Here is a 14,502-nt window from a genome sequence, read left to right on the forward strand (position 1 = left end):
GACCCCCTCCCATTTATCTGCATGGCTCTGTTCCTCATGAGGCAGAGCCAGGCTGCAGACCTCAGGGAGTCTCTGTCACAGGAAGGGGTCAAAGAATGAGGAGGTGGCCTTCCGTTCAGCTGCAGAATTGCTTAAGCTGCTCACCAGGCTGATATTCACTCACCCCTTTGCTTGGTGCTGAGGCCAGAGAAAAGGTGGTTGACCAGGGGGACAATAGTGGGCTCAGAGGTGAGAGGGAAGAGGAGGAAACATTCACTATTTCCTCCACACAGCCTCAGTGAGGGTAGACCAGAGCAAGTTTTACCTGCTCAGATGCAGAAACAAATTATTAAAAGGCAAATCCATGCTCAGCCAACAAAGAGCTTCGCAGCCATCAGAGAGATGATTACACAGGAATTAGATTGATGGATATATTTACGAACAAGAAAATATTAAAGCTGGGCTGGGACCAGTGGCTCACACCTGTAATCCCAGCACTTCGGGAGGCCGAGGCAGGTGGATCATTTTAGCCCAGGAGTTCGAGACCAGCCTGGCCAACATGGTGAAACCCTGTCTCTTCTAGAAAATACAAAAAATAGCCAGGTGTGGTGGTGTGCGCCTGTAGTCCCAGTTACTTGCGAGGCTGAGGCTGGAGAATCACTTGAACCCAGGAGGTGGAGGTTGCAGCGAGCTGAGATTGTGTCACTGCACTCCAGCCTGGGTGACAGAACAAGACTGTGAAAAAAGAAAGAAGGGGCCGGGCGCGGTGGCTCACGCCTGTAATCCCAGCACTTTGGGAGGCCGAGACGGGCGGATCACGAGGTCAGGAGATCGAGACCATCCTGGCTAACACGGTGAAACCCCGTCTCTACTAAAAAATACAAAAAACTAGCCAGGCGAGGTGGCGGGCGCCTATAGTCCCAGCTACTCGGGAGGCTGAGGCAGGAGAATGGTGTGAACCCGGGAGGCGGAGCTTGCAGTGAGCTGAGATCCGGCCACCGCACTCCAGCCTGGGTGACAGAGCGAGACTCCGTCTCAAAAAAAAAAAAAAAAAAAAGAAAAGAAGGAAGGAAGGAGGGAAGGGAGGGAGGGAGGGAAGGAAGGAAGGAAAGGAAGGAAGGGAACGAAAGAAGGAAAGGAAGGAAAAGAAAGGAAGAAAAGAAAAGAAAGGAAGGAAAGGAAGAAAAGAAAGGAAGGAAGGAAGGAAAGAAAGAAAGAAGGAAGGAAAGAAAGAAAGAAAGAAAGAAAGAAAGAAAGAAAGAAAGAAAGAAAGAAAGAAAGAAAGAAAGAGAAAGAAAGAAAGAAAGGCTGGGCATGGTGACTCACAACTGTAATTCCAGTCCTCTGGGAGGCTGAGGTGGGAGTATCCCTAGAGCTCAGGAGTTTGAGACCAGCCTGGGCAACACAGGGAGACTCTGTCTCAAAAAAAAAAAAAAAAAGGAAAGGAAAGATTAAGACAAGTGCTGAGCTTAACAGCAACAGATATAGGGGGATGTTCAAAGGACCAAAGGACAACAGCATTCTCTAACAGGAGCGCCTCTTTCTCCTCCACCCCATATTTCTGTCTCCCACAATGTCCTGTGATTCAGGACTCAGTCCGTGCATGGTTTCCATGCAGAAGGCACAAGCTTTTAGGAAGGGAGGGGCAGAGTACAATAGCCCTCCCTCATCCGGGGCCATTCCTATAGAGATAGGTGCAAGGTTCCATGGCCCAGGGAGGGCAACCCGTGATGATTAGAGTGTGAGCTAAAAATGGAAAGAACATCAGAATGGATCTAGAAGATCTGAGTTTAAGTGCAGTCTCTACTACTCTTTTTTTGTTTTGGAGACGGAGTCTCGCTGTCACCCAGGCTGGAGTGCAGCGGCACGATCTCAGCTCACTGCAACCTCTGCCTCCCGGGTTCAAGCAATTGTCCTGCCTCAGCCTCCTGAGTAGCTGGGACTACAGGTGCATGCCACCACATATTTTAGTAGAGATGAGGTTTCACCGTGTTGCCCAGGCTGGTGTTGAACTCTTGAGTCCAGGCAATCTGTCTGCCTTAGCCTCCCAAAGTGCTAGGATTACAGGCGTGAGCCACCATGTCTGGCCTTTACTACTCTCTTAACTTCCTCAAGTATTGGTACGCTCAGGCATAAAACTGCAGTCCTAATGGTCCCGCACAGCGCTGTTGTAAAGCCCAGTGAGATGAGATAGTTTGCACTAAACTTTATTTCCTCTTGAGTCAGTTTTATTTTGCTGTTGTTTAAAAACTTTTTCCTATCTTGTATCTTTTTTGGGGGAGAGTGGGCTTTTGCTAACTTCTTAAACACTTATCTCAGACATTAAAAATCATACTTTTTTTTTTTTTTTTTTTGAGACGGTCTTGCTTTGTCACCTAGGCTGCAGTGCAGTGACGTGAACATGGCTCACTGCAACCTCCATCTCCCAGGCTCAAGTGATTCTCCCACTTCAGCCTGACCAGTAGCTGAGATCACAGGTGTGCACAACCATGCCTGGCTAATTTTTATACTTTTTTCAGTAGAGACAGGGTTTCTTTTTTTTTTTTTTTTTTTGAGACGGAGTCTGGCTCTGTCACCCAGGCTGGAGTGCAGTGGCGCGATCTCGGCTCACTGCAAGCTCCGCCTCCCGGGTTTACGCCATTCTCCTGCCTCAGCCTCCCGAGTAGCTGGGAGTACAGGCGCCCGCCACCTCGCCCGGCTAGTTTTTTGTATTTTTTAGTAGAGATGGGGTTTCACCGTGTTAGCCAGGATGGTCTCGATCTCCTGACCTCGTGATCTGCCCGTCTCGGCCTCCCAAAGTGCTTGGGATTACAGGCTTGAACCACCGCGCCTGGCCGAGACAGGGTTTCACCATGTTGCCCAGGCTGGTCTCAAACTCCTAAGCTCGCAATCTTCCTTCCTCGGCCTCCCAAAGTGCTGGGATTACAGCTGTGAACCACAGCGCCTGATCTTAAAAAGCATACATGTCGTTTTTATTAGAGTTGCATCCCAAAAGACTGCACAGAGTTTTCACTTATTTTCAGTTTCACATATTTATTAAATTCCATTTTTAAGCTTCTGAATGTTTTGAAATTTCCAGGCTCTAGGATTTTCGTGAGGGAAGTGATTCTTTCTATTATCGCCTTCTAATTTTTTTCTTTTTTTTTTTTTTGGAGACAGAGTCTCACTCTGTCATCCAGGCTGGAGTGCAGTGGCATGATCTCAGCTCACTGCAACCTCCGCCTCCCAGGTTCAAGTGATTCTCATGCCTCAGCCTCCCCAGTAGCTGGGATTACAGGCGTCTGCCACCACGCCCCGCTAATTTTTGTATTTTTAGTAGAGACGGGGTTTTGCCATGTTGGCCAGGTTAGTCGTGAACTCCTGACCTCAGGTGATCCGCCCACCTCAGCCTCCCAAAGTGCTGAGATTACAAGTGTGAGCCACCTCGCCCAGCTAATTTTTGCTATTTTTTTTTTTTTTTTGAGACAGAGTCTCACTCTGTTGCCCAGGCTAGAGTGTAGTGGCACCATCTTAGCTCACTGCAACCTCTGCTTCCTGGGTTCAAAGCATCCTCCTGCCTCAGCCTCCCAAATAGCTGAGAGTACAGGCGCATGCCACCACGCTTGTCTGATTTTTGTATTTTTAGTAGAGAAGGGTTTTGTCACGTTCATCAGGCTGGTCTTGAACTCCTGACCTCGGGTGATTCACCCACCTTGGCCTCCCAAAGTGCTGGGATTACAGGCGTGAGCCACTGTGCTCAGTCTAATTTTATTACACTATGATCAGAGATCACGGTTCATCATCTTGCTCTTTTGATATATCGAGACTTGGTTAGGGCTAGTATGTGGTTAATTTTCATAAATATTCCATTTGTGATTAAACATGTTTTTTCCAATTTTGGGAAATTAGAGTTTAAAATCTTCTGCTTTGTGGATTTGCCAATTTTGCCTTGTAATTCTGCTTTTTGTTTGTTGCATTTTTTACTCTCATGATATACTGTCTGCTTGTGTGTTTTGTTATTGACCACAATGAGCTTTTCTCCTTCTCTTTTTCTGTGCGAATACTTGCATTGCGTCAGTGTCCTTTCCAGTCCTCACCATGAGGTCGGCTCTTCTCCCACATGCACATTTAAAATGCAAGTCCCGGCCAGGCGTGGTGGCTCACCCTGTAATCCCAGCACTTTGGGAGGCTGAGGCGGGTGGATCACCTGAGGTCAGGAGTTCAAGACCAACCGGATGAACATGGTGAAACCCCATCTCTACTAAAAATACAAAAAATTAACCAGGCATGGTGGTGGGTGCCTGTAATCCCAGCTACTGGGGAGGCTGAGGCAGGAGAATTGCTTGAACCTGGGAGGCAGAGGTCGCAGTGAGCCGAGATCTTACCACTGCACTCCAGCCTGGGTGGCAGAGCGAGACTCCATCTCTAAAAAAAAAAAAAATTAATTAAAATAAAATGAAAAAATAAAATGTAAGTCCTAAGGGTTGGGCAGGGTGGCTCACATCTGTTATCCTAGCACTTTGGGAGGCCAAAGCAGGTGGACCACTTGAGCCTTGGAGTTTGACAGAAGCCTGAGCAACATAGCAAAGCTCCAAATCCACACACACACACAAAAACCCCAAAAATCACAAAATCACTTGAACCTAGGAGGTTGAAGCTGCAGTAAGCCATGATTGCACCACTGTACTCCAGCCTGGGCAACATAGCAAGACCCCATCTCATAAATAAATAAAATGCAAGTCCTAGTCAATAGTCACCATCCGACTCTGACTGTCATACCTGGGATTCCCTTTCTTGTTTCCTATTCCAGTCATGCATAAAACTTGTTTTTGTTATATTTTATTCACCTCTAGGTGTTCTTAATCAGAATTTTTTACCAGCCTACTCCATCATTGTCATAAAAGCTCCTTTGTAAACTATAAAGGGCTGTGAAATGGGAATAACATGTTACCTCTTAAGCCTTTGGCTTTTTGGTATCCTTCTCTATGACTGGTGGTCACTGCCCCACTCAGTTCCCTGCTGGGACATTTCCCCTGGTCCTGACATCAGTTATCTGTTTGGATTTGTTTTGCCTGGTTCTTACTAATCCCTTCTTGCGAAGAGGCTTCCAAAAACACTCTGCGGTCTGTGAACTGAACGTTTAGCCTTCCTGGGCCATGGTTCTGCGTCTCTCCTGTAACTGGCACCTTCCTCTTCATCTCTGCCCTCTACCTTCAGAAGTGTCAAGTAAGCACTGGAGGAGTGAGTGAGTGGTTAGGCAGAGAGGCAATGAAAATTTTTTTTTTTTTTTTGAGATGGAGTCTCGCTCTGTCGCCCAGGCTGGAGTGCAGTGGCGCGATCTCGGCTCACTGCAAGCTCTGCCTCCCAGATTCAAGCGCCCAGCTGAAAATATTAAATGTATTTTCTTCCAGTCTTTTGTGCCGGGCTAGGTGCAATGACAGCTGGAAGAATGGAAGTTCTCCCACAGGCACATAGACCATACAGTTGGTAGGATAGTCAGGGAGTCAGGTAGAAATAAAGGGAAGGATTTACTCTTTTAGCAGTACTTTAAAAAATACTCGCCAGGTGAAGTGACTCACACCTGTAATCCCAGCACTTTGGGAGGCTGAGGCGGGTGGATCACTTGAGGTCAGGAGTTGGAGACCAGCCTGGCCAACATGGTGAAACCCTGTCTCTACTAAAAATAAAAAAATTAGTTGGGCGTAGTGGCGCATGCCTGTAGTCCCAGCTACTCGGGAGGCTGAAGTAGGAGAATCCCTGGAACCTAGGAGGTTGAGGCTGCAGTGAGACGAGATGGTGCCACCGCACTCCAGCCTCGGAGACAGAGTGAGACTCTTGTCTCAACAACAACAACAACAAAAAACTCTTAGCCAGGAGTGGTGGTGGCTCACACCTGTAATCCCAGCACTTTGGGAGGCCAAGGAGGGCAGATCACCTGAAGTCGGGAGTTCCAGACCAGCCTGACCAACATGGAGAAACTCTGTCTCTACTAAAAATACAAAATTAGCCGGACGTGATGGCGCATGCCTGTAATCCCAACTACTCGGGAGGCTGAGGCAGGAGAATTGCTCGAACCCAGGAGGCGAAGGTTGTGGTGAGCTGAGATTGCGCCATTGGACTGCAGCCTGGGCAACAAGAGTGAAACTCCATCTCCAAACAAAAATAAAACCTAAAATCTAATTCATTACATTTTTTAATTATTCACTCTGTATATCTATTTTTACTTTTTTTTTTTTTTTTTTTTTTTTTGAGACAGGGTCTTCCTCTGTCACCTCAGGCTGGAGTGCAGTGGTGTGATCATGGTTCACTGTGGCCTCAGCCTCCTGGGTTCAAATGATCCTCTCACCTCAGCCTCCCAAGTACCTGGGACTACAGACGTGCACCACCATGCCCAGATAATATTTTTTAATTTTTTTGTAGAGACAGGGTCTCACTATGTTGCCCAGGCTGGTCTCAAACTCCTGGGCTCAAGTGATCCTCCCACCTTGGCCTCCCAAAGTGCTGGGATTACAGGCATGACCCACCTTGCCCGGCCTATTTTTGCATTTTTTTTCTAAACCATTTGATAGTAAGTTGGGGACTGGATACCCCATTACCACTTAATACTTCAGTGTATATTTCCTTAAAATGAGGATACTCTCCCACATAACCAAATACAACCAATAAAATCAAGAAATTGACTTTGATTTGTCCACAAGTGTATTAAATACTATCAACTAATCCACAGAACCCTGATCATTCAAAAATGTCCTTTATCAACTGTGATCTGATCCAGGACTGCATGCTGAATTGACTGACCCAGTTTCTGTAGTCTCCAATTTGGAACTGCCTTCTATGACTTTGACGTTCTTGATGATTTCAGGTCAGTTACTTGATAGAATGTCCTCAATTTGGGTTTTGATATTTCCTCATAAGACTCAGGTTGCATACCTGAATCTGAATTTTTGGAGAAAATTCCATGGAACTCGTTCTCCATTCTCAGTGCATCATATATCAGGAAGCACACCATGTTGTTCCATTACTGGTGATGTTAATGTTTATCATTCAATTAAGATGGTACCTGCTAGCCAGGTGCAGTAGCTCATGCCTGTAATACCAGGATTTTGGGAGGCCAAGGTGGGGCAGATGGCTTGAGCTCAAGAGTTCAAGACCACCCTGGGCAACATGGCAAAACTCTGTCTCTACAAAAAATACAAAATTTAGCTGGGTGCAGTGATGTGTGCCTGTAGTCCCAGCTACTTGGGAGGCTGAGGCAGGAGAATCGCTTAAGCCCAGGAGGTGGAGGTTACAGTAAGCCAAGATTGTGCCATTGCACTCTAGCCTGGGTAATGGGAGTGAAACCCTGTCTCAAAACAAAAACAGAAAAAGATAGTACCTGCCAGGTTTTTCTATTGTGAGGTTAATGAGTATCATGTACTTATTAAAAAGTATTTTGTGGGATGATGCTTTGAAACTATATAAATATCTTATTCCTCATCAAACTTTAATCCACTAGTTTTAACATCTGTTGGTGCCTCTTGTCTGGCTTTTTAGTGGAGAATGGTACTTAGGTACCAAAATCTGGGCACCAGGTATGCTTACTGTTATTGTGGTACAATTGCTTCTAGGCCTTCTCAGGGGACAGAGTTGGGAAAACACATTGTATAGTGCTTACGGTTGCACTTTATTATTTTAACTTTTACATTGAATTTTACTATTTTTTTGAGAGAGGGTCTTGTACTGTTGCTAAGACTGTAGTGCAGTGGTGTGATGAGGCTTACTGCAGCCTCAATCTCCCAGGCTCAAGTGATCCTCTCACCTCAGCCCTGCCAAGTAGCTGGGACTACAGGTGTGTGCCACCACATCCAGCTAATTTAAAAATTTTTTTTTTTTTTTTTTTTTTTTGAGACGGAGTCTCACTCTGTCACCCAGGCTGGAGTGCGGTGGCCGGATCTCAGCTCACTGCAAGCTCCGCCTCCCGGGGTCACGCCATTCTCCTGCCTCAGCCTCCCGAGTAGCTGGGACTACAGGCGCCCGCCACCTCGCCCGGCTAGTTTTTTGTATTTTTTAGTAGAGACGGGGTTTCACCGTGTTAGCCAGGATGGTCTCGATCTCCTGACCTCATGATCCGCCCGTCTCGGCCTCCCAAAGTGCTGGGATTACAGGCGTGAGCCACCGCGCCTGGCCTAATTTTAAAATTTTTTGCAGGAAAAAAAAACACTTACATTTTTTGTAGCTTAATATGTTGTCCAGACTGGTCTTGAACTCTTGGCCTCAAGCAATTCTCCTGTCTTAGCCTCCCAAAGTGCTGGGATTACAGGCATGAGCCACTGTGCCCGGCCACAGATACATTTTGAATATCCTGGCATGAAAGACTTCCCAGACCCTTTTTCTCTGACTGGAGGGGTCCAGGGTACTTTGATGTCCCCAAGCACATGTAGCTAATACCTCACTCATACCCCAGGAATGAACCTTTGAAATAAGCAAGAATTAGGCTTTCTCTAGTTTCAAGTCCAGCCTGCCCCCATTATAAGCCACTCACCCTTGCACTAGCTACTACTTTTGTAAACGGGTTTGGGGCAGTTTTTAATAAAGGCAGCATGTGCTAGAACCCTAACCAAGGATTTATCAGCATGGACACTAGAGTGTCTACTCTTCTAGGTGTTGGGGGTATAGCAGTCTAGATTTCAAACACAATCAACTTACAGTGGTGGGGGCAGGGTATAGTTATTCCAGAAAGCTGAGGCTAAAGCCAGGTGCTAAAATAGACAGTAGGATTTGGTTTTGATCCTCCCCAGGAGACTGGGTGAAGTGGAAGTATGCTGATGACTTAGCATACTTCCAACTGAGTAACAGAAGGCAGAGCTATCAGCCAGAGAGCCTTCTGGGCTTCTGCCTATATTAGTCCGTGACTGCATAGTGGATGTGTGTCCAGAGTTAACCATAGCTCTGTGAGGCCACTGGCTGCATGTGGCTCCCTGGCCGTGGTACATCAGGATTAGAGGGGTGTGATGATGGCCTCCCCAGTCTGGAACTAAAGGGAAGCCAGACTCCTCTGGTGGTTCTGTCTACCTAGTGGGGTGCAGAGAGGGCTGTGGTTGAGCTTGGTGGCCTGGTGCCAGGTCCCCTGGGGCAGCATCATCTTTTCCACTGGAAGTGGGAGACAGATGGTAGGAGTGTACTCTGTGGCCATGCTAGAACTGGAAGGTGCCCACCCATCTGACCACCCCTGGCGAAGCTGGGGGCCAGGCTCACTCTTCTCTGGAAGCTGCAGTGTGGCTAGTGAGTAGAGACAGATGTCAAGAATGTGGGCAGACTGGCTGGGTGCACTGGCTCACACCTGTAATCCAAGCACTTTGGGAGGCCGAGGTGAGTGGATCACTTGAGGTGAGGAGTTCGAGACAAGCCTGGCCAACATGGCGAAACCCTGTCTCTACTAAAAATACAAAAATAAGCTGGGTGTGGTGGCGCATGCCTGTAATCCGAGCTACTCCGGAGGCTGAGGTGAGAGAATTGCATGAACCTGGGAGGCGGAGGTTGCAGTGAGCTGAGATGATGCCACTGCACTCCAGCATGAATAACACAGCGAGACTCCGTCTAAAAAAAAAAAAAAAAATTAGAAGAAGAATGTGGACAGACCGAGTGAGCAGTGTGTGAGCAGACAGCCTGGGCTGGGAGGACTGGAGTCAGGAAGAGGCCCTCTGGTACCTCCTGAGCAGAAGGGCAAGGGTGACCCACGTGTCCCTAGATGGGGAGGGTCTTCCCCAGACTGTCTAGGCCTGCCTTGGGGAGCTGGTCAGACCTTTTTTTTTGAGATGGTGTTTCGTTCTTGTTGTCCAGGCTGGAGTGCAATGGCGCGATCTTGGCTCACCACAACCTCCACCTCCCAGGTTCAAGCAATTCTCCTGCCTCAGCCTCCCGAATAGCTGGGATTATAGGCACGCACCACCATGCCTGGCTAATTTTGTATTTTTAGTAGAGACAGGGTTTCTCCATGTTGGTCAGGCTGGTCTGGAACTCCTGAACTCGGGTGAACCGCCCACCTCGGCCTCCCAAAATGCTGGGATTACAGGCATGAGCCACTGCACCTGGCTGGTCAGACATTTACTGAGAGCTCCCTAGGCCTGAGGCTCCTTGCTAGCCCCACGTTTGGTGACCAGGTCTGCTGCTGCCAGAACAGCTAGACTGGGGCTGGGGTTTGGGGTAGAAGTGGGCAAGGGAAGACATGGGAGCCTAGACCCCTGCAGGGGTGCCACAGGAGGGTGGCATGGGAGGAAAGGCGAGGCCTCTGACTCCACTGCTCACTCACCTGTCCCAGCGTCATCTCCTCATTCTGGGCTCCTGTCTGGACTAGTGCCTGGAGAATTCTGTCAGCCTCAAGACTTGCCCTGCCTGAGGCTGTTGGTGGCTACATTCAGCTCATCATGCCGGCTTGGTACCTGGAGTGCTAGGCCTGACTTCTTCTTGCCCAGCTCAAGCACCTAGGGACCACTGGGGTAGAGCAAGAGGATGAAGAGGACTGGGGTGGGTGTGCGGGAATGTGTGGGGAGGGGCCTGGGGTTGGGCCACCAGGGACGAGCTGTGTTGGACAGGAGCAGAGAGTAAGCTTGGAGCACTCATTTGGTGGGCTGCAGACTGAGAAGACTTGCTGGGGGCACGGTTCTTGTGCTGGAACTGCTCCTTTTTTTTTGTTGGAATCTTGGTCTGTCGCCTAGGCTGGAGTGTAGTGGCGCGATCCCAGCTCACTGCAACCTCCGCCTCCTGGGTTCAAGCGATTCTCCTGCCTCAGCCTCCTGAGTAGCTGGAACTACAGGCACCACCCACCACGCCTGGCTAATTTTTGTATTTTTAGTAGAGATGGGGTTTCACCATGTTGGCCAGGATGGTCTCGTACTCCTGACCTCGTGATCCACCCGCCTCAGCCTCCCAGAGTGCTGAGATTACAGGCGTGAGCCACCATGCCTGGCTGGGACTGCTCTTAAAGCAGTAGGATGCTTTTTTTTTTTTTTTTTTGAGACACAGTTCCGCTCTGGTTGCCCAGGCTGGAGTGCAGTGGTGCAATCTCAGCTCACTGCAACATCTACCTCCCAGGTTCAAGTGATTCTCCTGCCTCAGCCTCTCAAGTAGCTGTGATTACAGGCGTGCATCACCATGCCTAATTTTGTATTTTTAGTAGAGACGGGGTTTCACCATGTTGGTCAGGCTGTTTTCAAACTGCGACCTCAAGTGATCCACCTGTCTTGGCCTCCCAAAGTGCTGGGATTACAGGCATGAGCCACCATGTCTGGCCTGCAGTGGGATGCTTTCTGTCTTTGAAAAGACACATGGAATCCAATCATGCTGGCAAATCTTTCTCCTCTTCCAGCACCAGTGCCAGCTCTGATACCAGGTCCAGAGCTAGGGCCAGATCCAGTGTCAGCTCTAGCATCAGCTTCAGCACAAACTATAGAGTGAGTCAGCTGTAGCACTAGCTTGAGCTAGAACCAGTTGTTGTGCCAACTCCAGAGCTACATTCAACTTCGGGAGCCAGCTCCAGACCCAGTGCTATCTCCAGAGCTAGAGTCAGCTCCAAAGCTAGAGCCTACTCCAGCTCCTATGCCAATGTCAGCACTAGTACCAGCACTAGCTCCAGCTCCAGAGCTACAGCGAGCTCTGCACCTACTCCAGCACCAACTCTGGCATCCACTCGTGAACCATAGCCAGATCTAGTGCCAGCTCCAGAGCCAGAAGCAGGTTCAGCACTAATGCTGGCACTAAAGCAAGTTCTAGGTCCAGAGCTAATGCCAGCTCCAGCACCAGGAGCACAGCTAGAGCCAGCTCCATCACTGGCTCCAGCACCAGATGAGAAGTTAGAGCCAGCTCTAGCACCAGCTTCAGAGCCTAGGTCAGCTGAAGTGCCAGCTTTGGCACTACCTCCAGAGCTAAAGCCAGTGCTAGCTCTAGATCTAGCTCCATCACCTGTACCAGAGCTTGAGCCAGTTGTGGCACCAGTCACAGAGCTATATTTAGCTTTGGTGTCAGCTCTAGAGCTAGAGTCAGCTCCAATGGCAGTTTTGAAGCTAGAGCCTGCTCCAGCTCTAGCACCAGCCCTAGATCCAGCTCCAGAGCTAGACAGTTCTGGCACCTAGTCTAGCACTAGCAATACAGCCAGTGCCAGCACCAGCTACAAAGGAGCTAGCTCCAGCACCCACCACAGCACTCATCCCCAAGCTAAAGCCAGAATGACTGCCAGCTGCAGAGCTAGAAGCAGCTTCAGCACCAAATCCAGTGATAGAGACAGTGCCAGTTCATCTGTTGATGGACATTTTTGAGCTGTTTCCACTTTCTGGTTATTGTGAATAGTGCTGTTATGAACATTCCTATACAAGTATTGGTTGGGGTACCCATCCTTGGTTCTTTTGAGATATGCCTGAATGGAACTGTCAGGTCATATGGTAGTTATTTTACTTTTTGAGGAACTACCAGAATGTTTTCCACAGTGGCTGCACCATTTTACATTTCTGCCAGTAATGTACAAAGGTTTCAATTTTTCTTTACCTTTTTTTCTTTTTGAGACGGAGTCTTGCTGTGTTGCTCAGGCTGGAGTGCAGTGGTGTGATATCGGCTTCACTGCAGCCTCTGCCTCCCAGGTGCAAGCGATTCTTGTGCCTCAGCCTCCTGGGTAGCTGGGACTACAGATGTGTGCCACCACTCTGTGCTAATTTTTGTATTTTTAGTAGAGACGGGGTTTCACCATGTTGGCCAGACTGGTCTCGAACTCCTGCCCTCAGGTGACCCACTTGCCTTGGCCTCCCAAAGTGCTGGGATTACAGACGTGAGCCACCACGCCCAGACCTAATTTTCTATTCGTCATCAGCACTTGTTATTTTCTGTTTTTTAAATTATAGCCACCCTAGTGGGTATGAAATATCTCACTGTGGTTTTTATTTGCATTTCCCTCATGACTAATGATGTTGATCATCTTTTTTTTGTATGCTTTCTGGCCGTTTATATATCTTCTTTGGAGAAATGTCTTTTTTTTTTTTTTTTCTTTTTGAGACGGAGTCTCGCTCTGTCGCCCAGGCTGGAGTACAGTAGCACGATCTCGGCTCACTGCAAGCTCCGCCTCCCGGGTTCACGCCATTCTCCTGCCTCAGCCTCCCGAGTAGCTGGGACTACAGGCGTCCGCCACTGCGCCCGGCCAATTTTTTGTATTTTTAGTAGAAATGGGGTTTCACCATGGTCTCGATCTCCTGACCTCGTGATCCGCCCGCCTCGGCCTCCCAATGTGCTAGGATTACAGGCGTGAGCCACTGCGCCTGGCCCTGAAATGTCAATTTTTAAATTGGATTGTCTTTTTGTTGTTGAGTTGTAAGAGTTCTTTATATAGAGTTATTTATATATTATCGGGATACTAGACTCTTATCAGATTTCTGATTTGCAAATATTTTCTACCCTTCACTCTCTTGAGACGTTCTGGCTATTACCTCCTGAAATATTCTTCTTTCCCCTTCCTCTTCTCTTCTCCTGAGAGTCCCACAGTCTCAGGATGTTATTCCACTTGATGGTGTCTCACAATCACTTAGATTCTGTTTACTTTCTTTCATTCTGCTCCTTAGACTGGAGACTTTCAATCATCCTGTCTTCAGGTTCGCTGGTTCTTTTTTTCCACTTGTTCTCATTGGCTGTAGAACCCCTCTAGTGAATTTTTTATTTCAGTTGCTATACTTTTCAGGTCCAGCTCTACTGGATTCCTTTATTCCTTTTTTTTTTTTTTTTTGAGATGGAGTTTCACTCTCTGTCCAGGCTGGAGTGAAGTGGCACGATCTCGGCTGACTGCAACCTCTGCCCACCGGGGTTCAAGTGATTCCCCTGCCTCAGCCTCCCAAGTAGCTGGGATTACAGGGGCCCCCCACCACACCCGGCTAATTTCTTGTATTTTTAGTAGAGATGGGGTTTTGCGGTCGGGCGCGGTGGCTCAAGCCTGTAATCCCAGCACTTTGGGAGGCTGAGACGGGCGGATCACGAGGTTGGGAGATCGAGACCATCCTGGCTAACCCGGTGAAACCCCGTCTCTACTAAAAAATACAAAAAACTAGCCGGGTGAGTTGGCGGGCGCCTGTAATCCCAGCTACTTGGGAGGCTGAGGCAGGAGAATGGCGTAAACCCGGGAGGCGGAGCTTGCAGTGAGCTGAGATCTGGCCACTGCACTCCAGCCTGGGCGACAGAGTGAGACTCCATCTCAAAAAAAAAGAAAAAAAAAAAAAGAGATGGGGTTTTGCCATGTTGGCCAGGCTGATCTCGAACTCCTGACCTCAGGTGATCCACCCACCTCGGCCTCCCAAAATGCTACGATTTCAAGCATAAGCCACCGCACCCGGCCTGAATTCCTTTTTATAATTTCTCTTTCTTGATATTCATTTTGTTTGTACATCATTTTTCTGGTTTCCTTTAGTTCTTTGCCTGTGCTTTCCTTGAGCTCTTTGAGCATATTTAAATGTCTAGGCTTCCTTAGAGACAGGTTCTGTCAATTAACTTTTTTCCTCTTGAATGGACCATCATTTCTTATTTCTTTGTATAATCTGT

Source organism: Macaca fascicularis, chromosome 7, assembly GCF_037993035.2.
Source record: "Macaca fascicularis isolate 582-1 chromosome 7, T2T-MFA8v1.1".
Taxonomy (NCBI): Eukaryota; Metazoa; Chordata; class Mammalia; order Primates; family Cercopithecidae; genus Macaca; species Macaca fascicularis.